The sequence below is a fragment of the Anopheles stephensi genome, unplaced genomic scaffold (genome assembly GCF_013141755.1).
Source record: "Anopheles stephensi strain Indian unplaced genomic scaffold, UCI_ANSTEP_V1.0 ucontig80, whole genome shotgun sequence".
Taxonomy (NCBI): Eukaryota; Metazoa; Arthropoda; class Insecta; order Diptera; family Culicidae; genus Anopheles; species Anopheles stephensi.
The window spans coordinates 30,505-51,549 of NW_023405450.1; the positions used below are offsets into that span (position 1 = coordinate 30,505).

Sequence of the window (21,045 nt, forward strand, 5' to 3'; positions counted from 1 at the left end):
GGGTTACTCATTGAATGACAAGCTGTTGGTTGGGCCTGTGATTCAAGACGACCTTTTCAACATCATCGTTCGGTTTCGTTCGCACGCAGTCGCCCTATCAGCGGATGTAGAGAAGATGTATCGCCAAGTGCTGCACGATGAATGCGACCAACGATACCTTCGCACTCGGTACCGAGAGAATCCGGAAGTACCGATTAAAACCTACCAGCTACAAACAGTTACCTACGGTACCGCATCGGCGCCCTTTCTGGCAACTAGGACCTTGCAACAAATCGCTCATGATCATCAAACGCACTATCCAAGAGCGGTGAATGCAGTACTCCACGACTTCTATGTGGACGATCTACTAACAGGAACAGAAGACGTAGCGGATGCGGCTGAGATACGGAAGCAGATATCGGGAATGCTTAATTCAGCTGGCTTCTCGTTGAAAAAGTGGGCATCCAACGTACCGGAAGCTCTAGAAGGTGTCCCATCGGATGATTTGGCAATGCTTCCTACTCACGAATGGCAAGATCAACAATTCGTATCAACGCTGGGCTTGGTTTGGGAACCCGCAGTTGATATACTTCGGTTTCGGATCGATCTGCCACCTACGGCGACGGTGTTAACAAAGAGGCTAACTTTATCATACATCGCAAGGCTTGGGATTGGGATACTGAGCTCCCATCACATCTACAAAAGGAATGGATGGTGTTTCATTCCAAGCTACACTTACTCCGTGAAGTGCGCATCCCTCGGTTCACATCACTTAGAGGAGCAACAAGTAAGCAGTTGCACATTTTCGCAGATGCTTCGCAACTAGCTTACGGTGCTTGTTGCTACATCAGAACAGAGGGCCCTTCAGGAATTTCGGTGCAACTTATGGCGGCAAAATCGAAAGTGGTGTCATTGGCGAACACCAATTCAATCGCAAGGTTGGAGCTTTGTGCTGCAAGATTGGCAACGCAACTGTTTCGGAAGGTCAGTCAGTCTATTCCCAGTATTTGCGAAGCCTTTTGCTGGACTGATTCAATGACCGTCTTACACTGGCTAAACTCACCACCAAGGCGTTGGAAGCCATTCGTTGCAAATAGAGTAGCACAAATTCAGGCAGAAACAAAAATAAAATGCTGGCGTCATGTTCCGGGTGTGGACAACCCAGCAGACGATGTGTCGCGCGGTCTGCTTCCTGATAAATTACTATCATGCCATCGGTGGTGGCACGGACCGTATTGGCTGAGCAGCAAAGAAGACGCATGGCCAAAAGGAGAACCTGAAACAGGAGGAATCGAATCAACGGGAGAAGAACGGGCGGTTCAAATGCAGGTTGCTTCCTTGTCAATGACCAATGAGTTTAGCAACAGCTTTTTTTCACGGTTCTCTACTTACCTGCGACTACGTCGAACTACGGCATATTGTTTGCGTTTCATTGCGTGCATGAAGTCGAGCAAATCATCAACGGGGTCAGCAAACAATACGCATCGCTCCATTCATTCACTCATCGTCACAGTACCACCTCTGACAAGCAACGAGTTACACCGAGCCGAGCTTCAGTTGTGCCTATTAGCGCAGCAGGATTCGTTCCCGGACGAGCGGATCGAGATTGCCAATGGAAGACAGATACCACGTAGCTCGCGACTAAAATGGTTATCCCCATTCATCGACCAGGCGGGATTAATGCGTGTTGGTGGCCGGCTACGCAATGCGCAACTCGAAGAATCGTCAAAACATCCAATATTGCTTTCTTCCAAGCATCAATTGGCAGTATTGTTGGCACAGGCATACCACCAGAATCACCTGCATGCCGGTCCGGAACTTTTGTTATCGATACTCCGTCAACGTTTTTGGATCATCGGTGGACGCAACTTGACGAAGTCTGTGTTTCATCGATGTCACAGATGCTTCAGAACCAAACCCTCATTAGTGAAACAATCAGTCGCAGATCTTCCACTTTCAAGGGTTTCACCAACGAGGCCATTTTCAGTGAGCGGCATTGATTACTGCGGCCCGGTATTCTTAAAGTCGTCTGTTCGCAACCGAGGTGCTACGAAAGCGTACATCGCGATTTTTGTGTGCTTCGCAACCCGGGCGGTCCATATCGAACTCGTGAGCGATCTAACTACAGCTGCTTTCTTGGCAGCACTACGGCGTTTCGTGGCTCGCAGAGGTAGGATCGTGGAACTTCACTCGGATAACGCCACCACATTCAAGGGGGCTGCACACGAGCTACATCGCATCTATGAAATGCTTAAGTGCAGTGATCGCGAACGCAACGCAATTTTCAATTGGTGTGCCAACGATGAAATTCGGTGGAAATTCATTCCACCACGCGCCCCTCACTTTGGAGGGCTGTGGGAGGCAGCGGTACGATCAGCAAAGCAGCACATAATACGCACGTTAGGAAGCACGAGTCTCACTCAGGAAGGCATGATCACACTGTTGGCTCAGGTTGAACAGTGCTTGAATACGCGACCATTAGTTCCTTTGTCCAGCGATCCGTCAGACACAGAACCGCTAACTCCAGGGCATTTCTTAGTAGGTTCGAATATGCTATCGATACCACAAATTGATAGAAGCCAGGTCCCATCGAACAGGTTGAAGGAGTTCGAACTCGTTCAGAAGCATCTTCAATGCATATGGTCGCGATGGTATCCGGAGTACCTTCAACAACTTCAGGCTCGCGCAAAAAACGTGGCGAATCAACCGGTGCAACTAGAAATAGGGCAATTGGTAATCATCAAGGAAGACAACGTACCACCTACCTTGTGGCCAATGGGCAGAATCACTACGTTACATCCAGGAAAGGACGGTGTAGTTAGGGTTGTAACGCTTCGCACAGCTGCAGGAAAGGAAATTGTCCGAGCTACAGCTAGAATTGCCATTCTCCCTAAACCCAACACTTCTTCCGATGATACATGTAAACAAATCATAGGAAGCTAACGTATGCGACGTATTAGTATGCGGATGGATTAGAATTACGTGAATTTAAAGAAGTTCCTTCTTTGGTGGCCGGAAATGTGAGAAATTGATTTCATGAAATTAGGTAGGATTAATTAAAATAAGTTTTCATGAAATATTTCGTTTAAATACAAACTGGACTAGAGGAATTAGGACGAAGTGATCTAGAGCGGTAAATGAATTTTGAAATGAACTTTGTAATGAAATGAACTTGACAACCGAATACACGGTAGCAAACGGAACGGCGCAAAGTGTACATCTCTTTTCTTTCAAGGTAACTCCGTAAATTTCACGCCCAGTACATTCAGTGAGTTTTACTCACAACAATTTTAACAGTATTTACACTTTAAATAAGACGCTTTCAGGCTAATTTCATTGGAAAAGTGTTATTTTTAACAATTTTAACAGTATTTACACGTAATATAAGACACTTTCAGGCTAAATACATAGAAAAAGTGTTTTTTTAACAATTTTAACAGTATTTACACGTAAAATAAGACGCTTTCAGGCTAATTTCATTGAAAAAGTGTTATTTTTTACAATTTTAACAGTATTTACACGTAATATAAGACACTTTCAGGCTAAATACATAGAAAAAGTGTTTTTTTTAACAATTTTAACAGTATTTACACTTTAAATAAGACGCTTTCAGGCTAATTTCATTGGAAAAGTGTTATTTTTTACAATTTCAACAGTATTCACACGTAAAATAAGACAATTTCAGGCTAAATACATTGAAAAAGTGTTTTTTTTTTTACAATTTTAACAGTACTTACACGTAAAATAAGACACTTTCAGGCTAAATACATAGAAAAATTGTTTTTTTAAATTTTAACAGTATTTACACGTAAAATAAGACACTTTCAGGCTAAATACATAGAAAAAGTGTTTATTTACCAATTTTAACAGTATTTACACTTTAAATAAGACACTTTCAGGCTAAATACATTGAAAAAGTGTTTTTTTTCTCAATTTTAATAGTATTTACACGTAAAATAAGACACTTTCAGGCTAAATACATTGAAAAAGTGTTTTTCTCACAATTTCAACAGTATTTACACGTAAAATAAGACACTTTCAGGCTAAATACATTGAAAAAGTGTTTTTTTCTCAATTTAAATAGTATTTACACGTAAAATAAGACTCTTTCAGGCTAAATACATTGGAAAAGTGTTTTTTTCTCAATTTAAATAGTATTTACACGTAAAATAAGACACTTTCAGGCTAAATACATTGGAAAAGTGCTATTTTCACAATTTTAATAGTATTAACACGTAAAATAAGACACTTTCAGGCTAAATACATTGAAAAAGTGTTTTTTTCTCAATTTTAATAGTATTTACACGTAAAATAAGACACTTTCAGGCTAAATACATTAAAAAAGTGTTTTTCTCACAATTTAAACAGTATTTACACGTAAAATAAGACACTTTCAGGCTAATTTCATAGGAAAAATGCTATATTTCACAATTTGAACAGTATTAACACGTAAAATAAGACACTTTCAGGCTTAATACATTGAAAAACTGCTTTTTTTACAATTTTAACAGTATTTACACGTAAAATAAGACACTTTCAGGCTATATACATTGAAAAAGTGTTTTTTTCTCAATTTTAATAGTATTAACACGTAAAATAAGACACTTTCAGGCTAAATACATTGAAAAAGTGTTTTTTTCTCAATTTTAATAGTATTAACACGTAAAATAAGACACTTTCAGGCTAAATACATTGAAAAAGTGTTTTTTTCTCAATTTTAATAGTATTTACGCGTAAAATAAGACACTTTCAGGCTAAATACATTGAAAAAGTGTTTTTTTCACAATTTTAATAGTATTTACACGTAAAATAAGACACTTTCAGGCTAAATACATTGAAAAAGTGTTTTTTTCTCAATTTAAATAGTATTAACACGTAAAATAAGACACTTTCAGGCTAAATACATTGAAAAAGTGTTTTTTTCACAATTTTAATAGTATTTACACGTAAAATAAGACACTTTCAGGCTAAATACATTGAAAAAGTGTTTTTTTTTACAATTTCAACAGTATTTACACGTAAACTACGACACTTTCAGGCTAAATACATTGAAAAAGTGTTTTTTTCTCAATTTAAATAGTATTTACACGTAAAATAAGACACTTTCAGGCTAAATACATTGAAAAAGTGCTTTTTTTTACAATTTTAACAGTATTTACACGTAAAATAAGACACTTTCAGGCTATATACATTGAAAAAGTGTTTTTTTCTCAATTTAAATAGTATTAACACGTAAAATAAGACACTTTCAGGCTAAATACATTGAAAAAGTGTTTTTTTCTCAATTTAAATAGTATTAACACGTAAAATAAGACACTTTCAGGCTAAATACATTGAAAAAGTGCTATTTTTCACAATTTTAACAGTATTTACACGTAAAATAAGACACTTGTGAGAAATTGATTTCATGAAATTAGGTAGGATTAATTAAAATAAGTTTTCATGAAATATTTCGTTTAAATACAAACTGGACTAGAGGAATTAGGACGAAGTGATCTAGAGCGGTAAATGAATTTTGAAATGAACTTTGTAATGAAATGAACTTGACAACCGAATACACAGTAGCAAACGGAACGGCGCAAAGTGTACATCTCTTTTCTTTCAAGGTAACTCCGTAAATTTCACGCCCAGTAAATTCAGTGAGTTTTACTCACATTTTATGGTCCTTCGAACCGGATAGTGAATTTACGAAGTTTTCATCTAATCGCTCTGCATCAAGAGCACAGTGGGAAAAGGGCTCTGCATCAAGAGCAAATTCGGCAATTCATCGTCGCGTCGTTTACCGCCATCGCATTCGCTCTGCATCAGGGGGCAACGGCCAGCGTTCGAACATTTCGCCATCATTTTTTTGCGCCAAAGTGTTGTTTCTTTCGTGTGTAAAGTGAAATATGGATAAGAAAATAAAGGCCATACAACTAAAAAGGAGGATCGCAGTGGAAAACATAAACGCTCTCGAACGGTTTATTGGACAATATTCCGGGGATGACTACAAGCAAATCCCAGAAGCGTTAGAAGACCTGGAGAGACATAGGGAAGGGTTCTTCGCCGCGGTATCAAAGTTTGAAGAGCTCGACGATACCAACGACGCGATCGAAGCGTGCATTATGGACCGAATCAATATCGAAGAGCGGTGTAGAAAAATAAAATCTTTCTTACGCGAGAATAATCGAAAGGAAGACGGTTCCCTCAACGAAACCACGGGTTTGGTTTCTTCTACGCTAGCGTTTGGACGGCCGAACGCACCGCACTTGCGTCTCCCTAAGATCGAGCTGCCGACCTTCGATGGGGACCAAACGAAATGGCTGTCGTTTCGCGATCGATTTATCGCCATGATCGACGCTTCACCAGAGCTGCCATCGATAGCAAAATTGGAATATTTGCTCTCTTCTTTGAAAGGGGACGCGGCCCTACCTTTTGAACACACCTCTCTCACGGCTGACAACTATTCAGTGACCTGGGCAGCGTTGCTCAAACGCTACGATAATTCGCGCCTGCTCGTACGTGAGTATTACCGTAAATTGCACTATTTACCCTGCGTTCAATCGGAGAGTGTTGAAAAACTGACGAACTTAGTGGACGAATTTTCGCGATACGTGAACGGTTTTGTGAAACTGAATGAACCAGTAGATTCGTGGGACACGCCGCTGTCGAACATGTTGCTCATGAAGTTGGATCGAGCAACAGTTTTAGCGTGGGAGAATCATTCGGTGCACTTCACTAGGGACAGATATAAGGACGTGCTCGATTTTGTACATGATAGGATACAAATTTTGAAATCGACCAACAACTTTGCTAATGACGCAAGTGATTGTTCGCGAAAGGTGGCCGGCTCCGCTCGTCCATCTACATCACGACGATCGATCGCAACCGCAACTCCTACGCGATCATCGCCACCCAGTGCAACGAGCCACAAGTGTCCTTTACAGTGCGTTGAGGGCCACCTTCTTCGCAACTGTCCGGTATTTTTTGGAAAGGACGTGCAACAACGTCGTGATATTGTGGCTTCGAAACATTTGTGTTGGAACTGTTTAAGTGATTCCCACCAATTAAAGGCATGTAAGTCGGATTATACCTGCCGTACGTGTGGTCAGCGTCACCACACATTATTACACTCTCCTCTTCCTAACGCAACGGTCGCAATGACAGCGCAAACAGACAACCACATGGTGTTTTTGGAAACGACGCTGCTGTCCATCGTGGATGGTTACGGAAATCGGCATGAGGCAAGAGCTCTCCTCGATTCGGGCTCTATGTCGAATTTCATTTCCGAGGCACTGGCTCGGAAGCTCATTGGAACACCTCGGAAGAAGGTGAACGTTTCGGTATCAGGCATCGGGAACGCAGTGCAGCGAGTGAACGGTTCACTTATCGCATCCGTGGAATCAACGAACCGTACGCATGTCGCTCAGCTGGAGTTGCTCATTGTTGACGCTCCATTCTGGCATATTCCACCGGCACCCGTTGATGCGTCGGCGTGGAGAATCCCTGATGTGCCACTCGCGGATCCATCGTTCTACAAGCCTGGCCAGATCGACATTATCATCGGAGGAGACACGTATTGGGAGCTGCATTCCGGCAGGAAGCGGTCCCTCGGCAAAGGGAAACCGTGGCTAGTGGAAACCCCTTTCGGTTGGGTCGTCGCTGGGCATTCGTCGAAGACTTCCGCACAAGGATCATCGGCTTTTTACCTTTCTACCAGCGAATCATCCCCACTGGAATCGATCTTGGAACGGTTCTGGGAACTCGAGACAATCGGTGATGATCCAGCATTATCAACGGAGGAGGATGCTTGCGAGAAGCATTTCGTGGCCACTACAACCAGAGATGCATCTGGCAGGTATGTTGTTCGTTTACCTCAATCCACTAATCCTGGTATCGTTTTAGGAGCATCCAAGGCGATAGCTGATCGTCGGCTCCTAGCAGTAGAACGTCGTTTGAAATCCAACCCTAGAATGAAGATAGAATACATCAAATTCATGAAGGAGTATGAGCGACTAGGGCACATGAAACTACTCACCGAACCGATTGATGACACTTGTGAACACTACTATCTTCCTCATCACGCGGTAGTGAAGGAGACGAGCACAACCACGAAGGTCAGAGTTGTATTCGATGCTTCGTGTAAGACATCCTCGGGTTACTCATTGAATGACAAGCTGTTGGTTGGGCCTGTGATTCAAGACGACCTTTTCAACATCATCGTTCGGTTTCGTTCGCACGCAGTCGCCCTATCAGCGGATGTAGAGAAGATGTATCGCCAAGTGCTGCACGATGAATGCGACCAACGATACCTTCGCACTCGGTACCGAGAGAATCCGGAAGTACCGATTAAAACCTACCAGCTACAAACAGTTACCTACGGTACCGCATCGGCGCCCTTTCTGGCAACTAGGACCTTGCAACAAATCGCTCATGATCATCAAACGCACTATCCAAGAGCGGTGAATGCAGTACTCCACGACTTCTATGTGGACGATCTACTAACAGGAACAGAAGACGTAGCGGATGCGGCTGAGATACGGAAGCAGATATCGGGAATGCTTAATTCAGCTGGCTTCTCGTTGAAAAAGTGGGCATCCAACGTACCGGAAGCTCTAGAAGGTGTCCCATCGGATGATTTGGCAATGCTTCCTACTCACGAATGGCAAGATCAACAATTCGTATCAACGCTGGGCTTGGTTTGGGAACCCGCAGTTGATATACTTCGGTTTCGGATCGATCTGCCACCTACGGCGACGGTGTTAACAAAGAGGCTAACTTTATCATACATCGCAAGGCTTGGGATTGGGATACTGAGCTCCCATCACATCTACAAAAGGAATGGATGGTGTTTCATTCCAAGCTACACTTACTCCGTGAAGTGCGCATCCCTCGGTTCACATCACTTAGAGGAGCAACAAGTAAGCAGTTGCACATTTTCGCAGATGCTTCGCAACTAGCTTACGGTGCTTGTTGCTACATCAGAACAGAGGGCCCTTCAGGAATTTCGGTGCAACTTATGGCGGCAAAATCGAAAGTGGTGTCATTGGCGAACACCAATTCAATCGCAAGGTTGGAGCTTTGTGCTGCAAGATTGGCAACGCAACTGTTTCGGAAGGTCAGTCAGTCTATTCCCAGTATTTGCGAAGCCTTTTGCTGGACTGATTCAATGACCGTCTTACACTGGCTAAACTCACCACCAAGGCGTTGGAAGCCATTCGTTGCAAATAGAGTAGCACAAATTCAGGCAGAAACAAAAATAAAATGCTGGCGTCATGTTCCGGGTGTGGACAACCCAGCAGACGATGTGTCGCGCGGTCTGCTTCCTGATAAATTACTATCATGCCATCGGTGGTGGCACGGACCGTATTGGCTGAGCAGCAAAGAAGACGCATGGCCAAAAGGAGAACCTGAAACAGGAGGAATCGAATCAACGGGAGAAGAACGGGCGGTTCAAATGCAGGTTGCTTCCTTGTCAATGACCAATGAGTTTAGCAACAGCTTTTTTTCACGGTTCTCTACTTACCTGCGACTACGTCGAACTACGGCATATTGTTTGCGTTTCATTGCGTGCATGAAGTCGAGCAAATCATCAACGGGGTCAGCAAACAATACGCATCGCTCCATTCATTCACTCATCGTCACAGTACCACCTCTGACAAGCAACGAGTTACACCGAGCCGAGCTTCAGTTGTGCCTATTAGCGCAGCAGGATTCGTTCCCGGACGAGCGGATCGAGATTGCCAATGGAAGACAGATACCACGTAGCTCGCGACTAAAATGGTTATCCCCATTCATCGACCAGGCGGGATTAATGCGTGTTGGTGGCCGGCTACGCAATGCGCAACTCGAAGAATCGTCAAAACATCCAATATTGCTTTCTTCCAAGCATCAATTGGCAGTATTGTTGGCACAGGCATACCACCAGAATCACCTGCATGCCGGTCCGGAACTTTTGTTATCGATACTCCGTCAACGTTTTTGGATCATCGGTGGACGCAACTTGACGAAGTCTGTGTTTCATCGATGTCACAGATGCTTCAGAACCAAACCCTCATTAGTGAAACAATCAGTCGCAGATCTTCCACTTTCAAGGGTTTCACCAACGAGGCCATTTTCAGTGAGCGGCATTGATTACTGCGGCCCGGTATTCTTAAAGTCGTCTGTTCGCAACCGAGGTGCTACGAAAGCGTACATCGCGATTTTTGTGTGCTTCGCAACCCGGGCGGTCCATATCGAACTCGTGAGCGATCTAACTACAGCTGCTTTCTTGGCAGCACTACGGCGTTTCGTGGCTCGCAGAGGTAGGATCGTGGAACTTCACTCGGATAACGCCACCACATTCAAGGGGGCTGCACACGAGCTACATCGCATCTATGAAATGCTTAAGTGCAGTGATCGCGAACGCAACGCAATTTTCAATTGGTGTGCCAACGATGAAATTCGGTGGAAATTCATTCCACCACGCGCCCCTCACTTTGGAGGGCTGTGGGAGGCAGCGGTACGATCAGCAAAGCAGCACATAATACGCACGTTAGGAAGCACGAGTCTCACTCAGGAAGGCATGATCACACTGTTGGCTCAGGTTGAACAGTGCTTGAATACGCGACCATTAGTTCCTTTGTCCAGCGATCCGTCAGACACAGAACCGCTAACTCCAGGGCATTTCTTAGTAGGTTCGAATATGCTATCGATACCACAAATTGATAGAAGCCAGGTCCCATCGAACAGGTTGAAGGAGTTCGAACTCGTTCAGAAGCATCTTCAATGCATATGGTCGCGATGGTATCCGGAGTACCTTCAACAACTTCAGGCTCGCGCAAAAAACGTGGCGAATCAACCGGTGCAACTAGAAATAGGGCAATTGGTAATCATCAAGGAAGACAACGTACCACCTACCTTGTGGCCAATGGGCAGAATCACTACGTTACATCCAGGAAAGGACGGTGTAGTTAGGGTTGTAACGCTTCGCACAGCTGCAGGAAAGGAAATTGTCCGAGCTACAGCTAGAATTGCCATTCTCCCTAAACCCAACACTTCTTCCGATGATACATGTAAACAAATCATAGGAAGCTAACGTATGCGACGTATTAGTATGCGGATGGATTAGAATTACGTGAATTTAAAGAAGTTCCTTCTTTGGTGGCCGGAAATGTGAGAAATTGATTTCATGAAATTAGGTAGGATTAATTAAAATAAGTTTTCATGAAATATTTCGTTTAAATACAAACTGGACTAGAGGAATTAGGACGAAGTGATCTAGAGCGGTAAATGAATTTTGAAATGAACTTTGTAATGAAATGAACTTGACAACCGAATACACGGTAGCAAACGGAACGGCGCAAAGTGTACATCTCTTTTCTTTCAAGGTAACTCCGTAAATTTCACGCCCAGTACATTCAGTGAGTTTTACTCACAACAATTTTAACAGTATTTACACTTTAAATAAGACGCTTTCAGGCTAATTTCATTGGAAAAGTGTTATTTTTAACAATTTTAACAGTATTTACACGTAATATAAGACACTTTCAGGCTAAATACATAGAAAAAGTGTTTTTTTAACAATTTTAACAGTATTTACACGTAAAATAAGACGCTTTCAGGCTAATTTCATTGAAAAAGTGTTATTTTTTACAATTTTAACAGTATTTACACGTAATATAAGACACTTTCAGGCTAAATACATAGAAAAAGTGTTTTTTTTAACAATTTTAACAGTATTTACACTTTAAATAAGACGCTTTCAGGCTAATTTCATTGGAAAAGTGTTATTTTTTACAATTTCAACAGTATTCACACGTAAAATAAGACAATTTCAGGCTAAATACATTGAAAAAGTGTTTTTTAAACAATTTGAACAGTATTTACACGTAAAATAAGACACTTTCAGGCTAAATGCATTGAAAAAGTGCTATTTTTCACAATTGTAACAGTAGTTACACGTAAAATAAACACTTTCAGGCTAAATACATTGAAAAAGTGTTTTTTAAACAATTTTAACAGTATTTACACGTAAAATAAGACACTTTCAGGCTAAATTAATTGAAAAATAGCTTATCTTTTCAATTTTAACAGTATTTACACGCAAAATAAGACACTTTCAGGCTTAATACATTGAAAAAGTGCTATTTTTCACAATTTTAACAGTATTTACACGTAAAATAAGACACTTTCAGGCTAAATACATTGAAAAAGTGCTATTTTTTAACAATTCAAACAGTATTTACACTAAAATAAGACACTTTCAGGCTAAATGCATTGAAAAAGTGCTATTTTTCACAATTTTAACAGTATTTACACTAAAATAAGACACTTTCAGGCTAAATACATTGAAAAAGTGTTTTTTAAACAATTTTAACAGTATTTACACGTAAAATAAGACACTTCCAGGCTAAAAACATTGAAAAAGTGCTATTTTTCACAATTTTAACAGTATTTACACGTAAAATAAGACACTTTCAGGCTAAATACATTGAAAAAGTGCTATTTTTTAACAATTCAAACAGTATTTACACTAAAATAAGACACTTTCAGGCTAAATCCATTGAAAAAGTGCTATTTTTCACAATTTTAACAGTATTTACACGTAAAATAAGACACTTTCAGGCTTAATACATTGAAAAACTGCTATTTTTCACAATTTTAACAGTATTTACACGTCAAATAAGACACTTTCAGGCTAAATACATTGAAAAAGTGCTATTTTTTAAAAATTTAAACAGTATTTACACTAAAATAAGACACTTTCAGGCTAAATGCATTGAAAAAGTGCTAATTTTCACAATTTTTACAGTATTTACACGTAAAATAAGACACTTTCAGGCTAAATACATTGAAAAAGTGTTTTTTAAACAATTTTAACAGTATTTACACGTAAAATAAGACACTTTCAGGCTAAATACATTGAAAAAGTTCTATTTTCCACTATTTTAACAGTATTTACACGTAAAATAAGACACTTTCAGGCTAAATACATTGAAAAACTGCTATTTTTCACAATTTTAACAGTATTTACACGTAAAATAAGACACTTTCAGGCTAAATACATTGAAAAAGTGTTTTTTAAACAATTTTAACAGTATTTACACGTAAAATAAGACACTTTCAGGCTAAATACATTAAAAAAGTGTTTTTTAAACAATTTTAACAGTATTTACACGTAAAATAAGACACTTTCAGGCTAAATACATTGAAAAAGTGCTATTTTTCACAATTTTAACAGTATTTACACGTAAAATAAGACACTTTCATGCTAAATACATTGAAAAAGTGTTTTTTAAACAATTTTAACAGTATTTACACGTAAAATAAGACACTTTCAGGCTAAATACATTGGAAAAGTGCTATTTTTCACAGTTTTAACAGAACAAACACGTAAAATAAGACACTTTCAGGCTAAATACATTGAAAAAGTGCTATTTTTCACAATTGTAACAGTATTTACACGTAAAATAAGACACTTTCATGCTAAATACATTGAAAAAGTGTTTTTTAAACAATTTTAACAGTATTTACACGTAAAATAAGACACTTTCAGGCTAAATACATTGAAAAAGTTCTATTTTCCACTATTTTAACAGTATTTACACGTAAAATAAGACACTTTCAGGCTAAATACATTGAAAAAACTGCTATTTTTCACAATTTTAACAGTATTTACACGTAAAATAAGACACTTTCAGGCTAAATACATTGAAAAAGTGCTATTTTTAACAATTTTAACAGTATTTACACGTAAAATAAGACACTTTCAGGCTAAATACATTGAAAAAGTGTTTTTTAAACAATTTTAACAGTATTTACACATTAAATAAGACACTTTCAGGCTAAATACATTGGAAAAGTTCTATTTTCCACTATTTTAACAGTATTTACACGTAAAATAAGACACTTTCAGGCTAAATACATTGAAAAACTGCTATTTTTCACAATTTTAACAGTATTTACACGTAAAATAAGACACTTTCAGGCTAAATACATTGAAAAAGTGTTTTTTTCTCAATTTTAAAAGTATTTACACGTAAAATAAGACACTTTCAGGCTTAATACATTAAAAAAGTGTTTTTCTCACAATTTAAACAGTATTTACACGTAAAATAAGACACTTTCAGGCTAATTTCATAGGAAAAATGCTATATTTCACAATTTGAACAGTATTAACACGTAAAATAAGACACTTTCAGGCTTAATACATTGAAAAACTGCTTTTTTTACAATTTTAACAGTATTTACACGTAAAATAAGACACTTTCAGGCTATATACATTGAAAAAGTGTTTTTTTCTCAATTTTAATAGTATTAACACGTAAAATAAGACACTTTCAGGCTAAATACATTGAAAAAGTGTTTTTTTCTCAATTTTAATAGTATTAACACGTAAAATAAGACACTTTCAGGCTAAATACATTGAAAAAGTGTTTTTTTCTCAATTTTAATAGTATTTACGCGTAAAATAAGACACTTTCAGGCTAAATACATTGAAAAAGTGTTTTTTTCACAATTTTAATAGTATTTACACGTAAAATAAGACACTTTCAGGCTAAATACATTGAAAAAGTGTTTTTTTCTCAATTTAAATAGTATTAACACGTAAAATAAGACACTTTCAGGCTAAATACATTGAAAAAGTGTTTTTTTCACAATTTTAATAGTATTTACACGTAAAATAAGACACTTTCAGGCTATATACATTGAAAAAGTGTTTTTTTTTTTACAATTTCAACAGTATTTACACGTAAACTACGACACTTTCAGGCTAAATACATTGAAAAAGTGTTTTTTTTCTCAATTTAAATAGTATTTACACGTAAAATAAGACACTTTCAGGCTAAATACATTGAAAAAGTGTTTTTTTCTCAATTTAAATAGTATTTACACGTAAAATAAGACACTTTCAGGCTAAATACATTGAAAAAGTGCTTTTTTTTACAATTTTAACAGTATTTACACGTAAAATAAGACACTTTCAGGCTATATACATTGAAAAAGTGTTTTTTTCTCAATTTAAATAGTATTAACACGTAAAATAAGACACTTTCAGGCTAAATACATTGAAAAAGTGTTTTTTTCTCAATTTAAATAGTATTAACACGTAAAATAAGACACTTTCAGGCTAAATACATTGAAAAAGTGCTATTTTTCACAATTTTAACAGTATTTACACGTAAAATAAGACACTTGTGAGAAATTGATTTCATGAAATTAGGTAGGATTAATTAAAATAAGTTTTCATGAAATATTTCGTTTAAATACAAACTGGACTAGAGGAATTAGGACGAAGTGATCTAGAGCGGTAAATGAATTTTGAAATGAACTTTGTAATGAAATGAACTTGACAACCGAATACACAGTAGCAAACGGAACGGCGCAAAGTGTACATCTCTTTTCTTTCAAGGTAACTCCGTAAATTTCACGCCCAGTAAATTCAGTGAGTTTTACTCACATTTTATGGTCCTTCGAACCGGATAGTGAATTTACGAAGTTTTCATCTAATCGCTCTGCATCAAGAGCACAGTGGGAAAAGGGCTCTGCATCAAGAGCAAATTCGGCAATTCATCGTCGCGTCGTTTACCGCCATCGCATTCGCTCTGCATCAGGGGGCAACGGCCAGCGTTCGAACATTTCGCCATCATTTTTTTGCGCCAAAGTGTTGTTTCTTTCGTGTGTAAAGTGAAATATGGATAAGAAAATAAAGGCCATACAACTAAAAAGGAGGATCGCAGTGGAAAACATAAACGCTCTCGAACGGTTTATTGGACAATATTCCGGGGATGACTACAAGCAAATCCCAGAAGCGTTAGAAGACCTGGAGAGACATAGGGAAGGGTTCTTCGCCGCGGTATCAAAGTTTGAAGAGCTCGACGATACCAACGACGCGATCGAAGCGTGCATTATGGACCGAATCAATATCGAAGAGCGGTGTAGAAAAATAAAATCTTTCTTACGCGAGAATAATCGAAAGGAAGACGGTTCCCTCAACGAAACCACGGGTTTGGTTTCTTCTACGCTAGCGTTTGGACGGCCGAACGCACCGCACTTGCGTCTCCCTAAGATCGAGCTGCCGACCTTCGATGGGGACCAAACGAAATGGCTGTCGTTTCGCGATCGATTTATCGCCATGATCGACGCTTCACCAGAGCTGCCATCGATAGCAAAATTGGAATATTTGCTCTCTTCTTTGAAAGGGGACGCGGCCCTACCTTTTGAACACACCTCTCTCACGGCTGACAACTATTCAGTGACCTGGGCAGCGTTGCTCAAACGCTACGATAATTCGCGCCTGCTCGTACGTGAGTATTACCGTAAATTGCACTATTTACCCTGCGTTCAATCGGAGAGTGTTGAAAAACTGACGAACTTAGTGGACGAATTTTCGCGATACGTGAACGGTTTTGTGAAACTGAATGAACCAGTAGATTCGTGGGACACGCCGCTGTCGAACATGTTGCTCATGAAGTTGGATCGAGCAACAGTTTTAGCGTGGGAGAATCATTCGGTGCACTTCACTAGGGACAGATATAAGGACGTGCTCGATTTTGTACATGATAGGATACAAATTTTGAAATCGACCAACAACTTTGCTAATGACGCAAGTGATTGTTCGCGAAAGGTGGCCGGCTCCGCTCGTCCATCTACATCACGACGATCGATCGCAACCGCAACTCCTACGCGATCATCGCCACCCAGTGCAACGAGCCACAAGTGTCCTTTACAGTGCGTTGAGGGCCACCTTCTTCGCAACTGTCCGGTATTTTTTGGAAAGGACGTGCAACAACGTCGTGATATTGTGGCTTCGAAACATTTGTGTTGGAACTGTTTAAGTGATTCCCACCAATTAAAGGCATGTAAGTCGGATTATACCTGCCGTACGTGTGGTCAGCGTCACCACACATTATTACACTCTCCTCTTCCTAACGCAACGGTCGCAATGACAGCGCAAACAGACAACCACATGGTGTTTTTGGAAACGACGCTGCTGTCCATCGTGGATGGTTACGGAAATCGGCATGAGGCAAGAGCTCTCCTCGATTCGGGCTCTATGTCGAATTTCATTTCCGAGGCACTGGCTCGGAAGCTCATTGGAACACCTCGGAAGAAGGTGAACGTTTCGGTATCAGGCATCGGGAACGCAGTGCAGCGAGTGAACGGTTCACTTATCGCATCCGTGGAATCAACGAACCGTACGCATGTCGCTCAGCTGGAGTTGCTCATTGTTGACGCTCCATTCTGGCATATTCCACCGGCACCCGTTGATGCGTCGGCGTGGAGAATCCCTGATGTGCCACTCGCGGATCCATCGTTCTACAAGCCTGGCCAGATCGACATTATCATCGGAGGAGACACGTATTGGGAGCTGCATTCCGGCAGGAAGCGGTCCCTCGGCAAAGGGAAACCGTGGCTAGTGGAAACCCCTTTCGGTTGGGTCGTCGCTGGGCATTCGTCGAAGACTTCCGCACAAGGATCATCGGCTTTTTACCTTTCTACCAGCGAATCATCCCCACTGGAATCGATCTTGGAACGGTTCTGGGAACTCGAGACAATCGGTGATGATCCAGCATTATCAACGGAGGAGGATGCTTGCGAGAAGCATTTCGTGGCCACTACAACCAGAGATGCATCTGGCAGGTATGTTGTTCGTTTACCTCAATCCACTAATCCTGGTATCGTTTTAGGAGCATCCAAGGCGATAGCTGATCGTCGGCTCCTAGCAGTAGAACGTCGTTTGAAATCCAACCCTAGAATGAAGATAGAATACATCAAATTCATGAAGGAGTATGAGCGACTAGGGCACATGAAACTACTCACCGAACCGATTGATGACACTTGTGAACACTACTATCTTCCTCATCACGCGGTAGTGAAGGAGACGAGCACAACCACGAAGGTCAGAGTTGTATTCGATGCTTCGTGTAAGACATCCTCGGGTTACTCATTGAATGACAAGCTGTTGGTTGGGCCTGTGATTCAAGACGACCTTTTCAACATCATCGTTCGGTTTCGTTCGCACGCAGTCGCCCTATCAGCGGATGTAGAGAAGATGTATCGCCAAGTGCTGCACGATGAATGCGACCAACGATACCTTCGCACTCGGTACCGAGAGAATCCGGAAGTACCGATTAAAACCTACCAGCTACAAACAGTTACCTACGGTACCGCATCGGCGCCCTTTCTGGCAACTAGGACCTTGCAACAAATCGCTCATGATCATCAAACGCACTATCCAAGAGCGGTGAATGCAGTACTCCACGACTTCTATGTGGACGATCTACTAACAGGAACAGAAGACGTAGCGGATGCGGCTGAGATACGGAAGCAGATATCGGGAATGCTTAATTCAGCTGGCTTCTCGTTGAAAAAGTGGGCATCCAACGTACCGGAAGCTCTAGAAGGTGTCCCATCGGATGATTTGGCAATGCTTCCTACTCACGAATGGCAAGATCAACAATTCGTATCAACGCTGGGCTTGGTTTGGGAACCCGCAGTTGATATACTTCGGTTTCGGATCGATCTGCCACCTACGGCGACGGTGTTAACAAAGAGGCTAACTTTATCATACATCGCAAGGCTTGGGATTGGGATACTGAGCTCCCATCACATCTACAAAAGGAATGGATGGTGTTTCATTCCAAGCTACACTTACTCCGTGAAGTGCGCATCCCTCGGTTCACATCACTTAGAGGAGCAACAAGTAAGCAGTTGCACATTTTCGCAGATGCTTCGCAACTAGCTTACGGTGCTTGTTGCTACATCAGAACAGAGGGCCCTTCAGGAATTTCGGTGCAACTTATGGCGGCAAAATCGAAAGTGGTGTCATTGGCGAACACCAATTCAATCGCAAGGTTGGAGCTTTGTGCTGCAAGATTGGCAACGCAACTGTTTCGGAAGGTCAGTCAGTCTATTCCCAGTATTTGCGAAGCCTTTTGCTGGACTGATTCAATGACCGTCTTACACTGGCTAAACTCACCACCAAGGCGTTGGAAGCCATTCGTTGCAAATAGAGTAGCACAAATTCAGGCAGAAACAAAAATAAAATGCTGGCGTCATGTTCCGGGTGTGGACAACCCAGCAGACGATGTGTCGCGCGGTCTGCTTCCTGATAAATTACTATCATGCCATCGGTGGTGGCACGGACCGTATTGGCTGAGCAGCAAAGAAGACGCATGGCCAAAAGGAGAACCTGAAACAGGAGGAATCGAATCAACGGGAGAAGAACGGGCGGTTCAAATGCAGGTTGCTTCCTTGTCAATGACCAATGAGTTTAGCAACAGCTTTTTTTCACGGTTCTCTACTTACCTGCGACTACGTCGAACTACGGCATATTGTTTGCGTTTCATTGCGTGCATGAAGTCGAGCAAATCATCAACGGGGTCAGCAAACAATACGCATCGCTCCATTCATTCACTCATCGTCACAGTACCACCTCTGACAAGCAACGAGTTACACCGAGCCGAGCTTCAGTTGTGCCTATTAGCGCAGCAGGATTCGTTCCCGGACGAGCGGATCGAGATTGCCAATGGAAGACAGATACCACGTAGCTCGCGACTAAAATGGTTATCCCCATTCATCGACCAGGCGGGATTAATGCGTGTTGGTGGCCGGCTACGCAATGCGCAACTCGAAGAATCGTCAAAACATCCAATATTGCTTTCTTCCAAGCATCAATTGGCAGTATTGTTGGCACAGGCATACCACCAGAATCACCTGCATGCCGGTCCGGAACTTTTGTTATCGATACTCCGTCAACGTTTTTGGATCATCGGTGGACGCAACTTGACGAAGTCTGTGTTTCATCGATGTCACAGATGCTTCAGAACCAAACCCTCATTAGTGAAACAATCAGTCGCAGATCTTCCACTTTCAAGGGTTTCACCAACGAGGCCATTTTCAGTGAGCGGCATTGATTACTGCGGCCCGGTATTCTTAAAGTCGTCTGTTCGCAACCGAGGTGCTACGAAAGCGTACATCGCGATTTTTGTGTGCTTCGCAACCCGGGCGGTCCATATCGAACTCGTGAGCGATCTAACTACAGCTGCTTTCTTGGCAGCACTACGGCGTTTCGTGGCTCGCAGAGGTAGGATCGTGGAACTTCACTCGGATAACGCCACCACATTCAAGGGGGCTGCACACGAGCTACATCGCATCTATGAAATGCTTAAGTGCAGTGATCGCGAACGCAACGCAATTTTCAATTGGTGTGCCAACGATGAAATTCGGTGGAAATTCATTCCACCACGCGCCCCTCACTTTGGAGGGCTGTGGGAGGCAGCGGTACGATCAGCAAAGCAGCACATAATACGCACGTTAGGAAGCACGAGTCTCACTCAGGAAGGCATGATCACACTGTTGGCTCAGGTTGAACAGTGCTTGAATACGCGACCATTAGTTCCTTTGTCCAGCGATCCGTCAGACACAGAACCGCTAACTCCAGGGCATTTTTTAGTAGGTTCGAATATGCTATCGATACCACAAATTGATAGAAGCCAGGTCCCATCGAACAGGTTGAAGGAGTTCGAACTCGTTCAGAAGCATCTTCAATGCATATGGTCGCGATGGTATCCGGAGTACCTTCAACAACTTCAGGCTCGCGCAAAAAACGTGGCGAATCAACCGGTGCAACTAGAAATAGGGCAATTGGTAATCATCAAGGAAGACAACGTACCACCTACCTTGTGGCCAATGGGCAGAATCACTACGTTACATCCAGGAAAGGACGGTGTAGTTAGGGTTGTAACGCTTCGCACAGCTGCAGGAAAGGAAATTGTCCGAGCTACAGCTAGAATTGCCATTCTCCCTAAACCCAACACTTCTTCCGATGATACATGTAAACAAATCATAGGAAGCTAACGTATGCGACGTATTAGTATGCGGATGGATTAGAATTACGTGAATTTAAAGAAGTTCCTTCTTTGGTGGCCGGAAATGTGAGAAATTGATTTCATGAAATTAGGTAGGATTAATTAAAATAAGTTTTCATGAAATATTTCGTTTAAATACAAACTGGACTAGAGGAATTAGGACGAAGTGATCTAGAGCGGTAAATGAATTTTGAAATGAACTTTGTAATGAAATGAACTTGACAACCGAATA

General features: G+C 41.3%; 3 long non-coding RNA genes across 3 annotated transcripts; all 3 read right to left on the bottom strand.

The window, feature by feature from the left end:
• Positions 1 to 985: 985 nt before the first annotated feature.
• LOC118517234 lies at positions 986 to 1,534 on the bottom strand. The gene is made up of 2 exons (XR_004908274.1): positions 1,372 to 1,534; positions 986 to 1,255 (listed from the first exon to the last, which is right to left on the bottom strand). It is a non-coding gene; the product is annotated as an uncharacterized LOC118517234 (long non-coding RNA).
• A 7,564-nt stretch (positions 1,535 to 9,098) lies between these two features.
• Positions 9,099 to 9,647, bottom strand: LOC118517235. Its single transcript, XR_004908275.1, has 2 exons — positions 9,485 to 9,647; positions 9,099 to 9,368 (listed from the first exon to the last, which is right to left on the bottom strand). It is a non-coding gene; the product is annotated as an uncharacterized LOC118517235 (long non-coding RNA).
• Positions 9,648 to 18,865: 9,218 nt separating this feature from the next.
• LOC118517237 lies at positions 18,866 to 19,414 on the bottom strand. The gene is made up of 2 exons (XR_004908277.1): positions 19,252 to 19,414; positions 18,866 to 19,135 (listed from the first exon to the last, which is right to left on the bottom strand). It is a non-coding gene; the product is annotated as an uncharacterized LOC118517237 (long non-coding RNA).
• Positions 19,415 to 21,045: the final 1,631 nt, after the last annotated feature.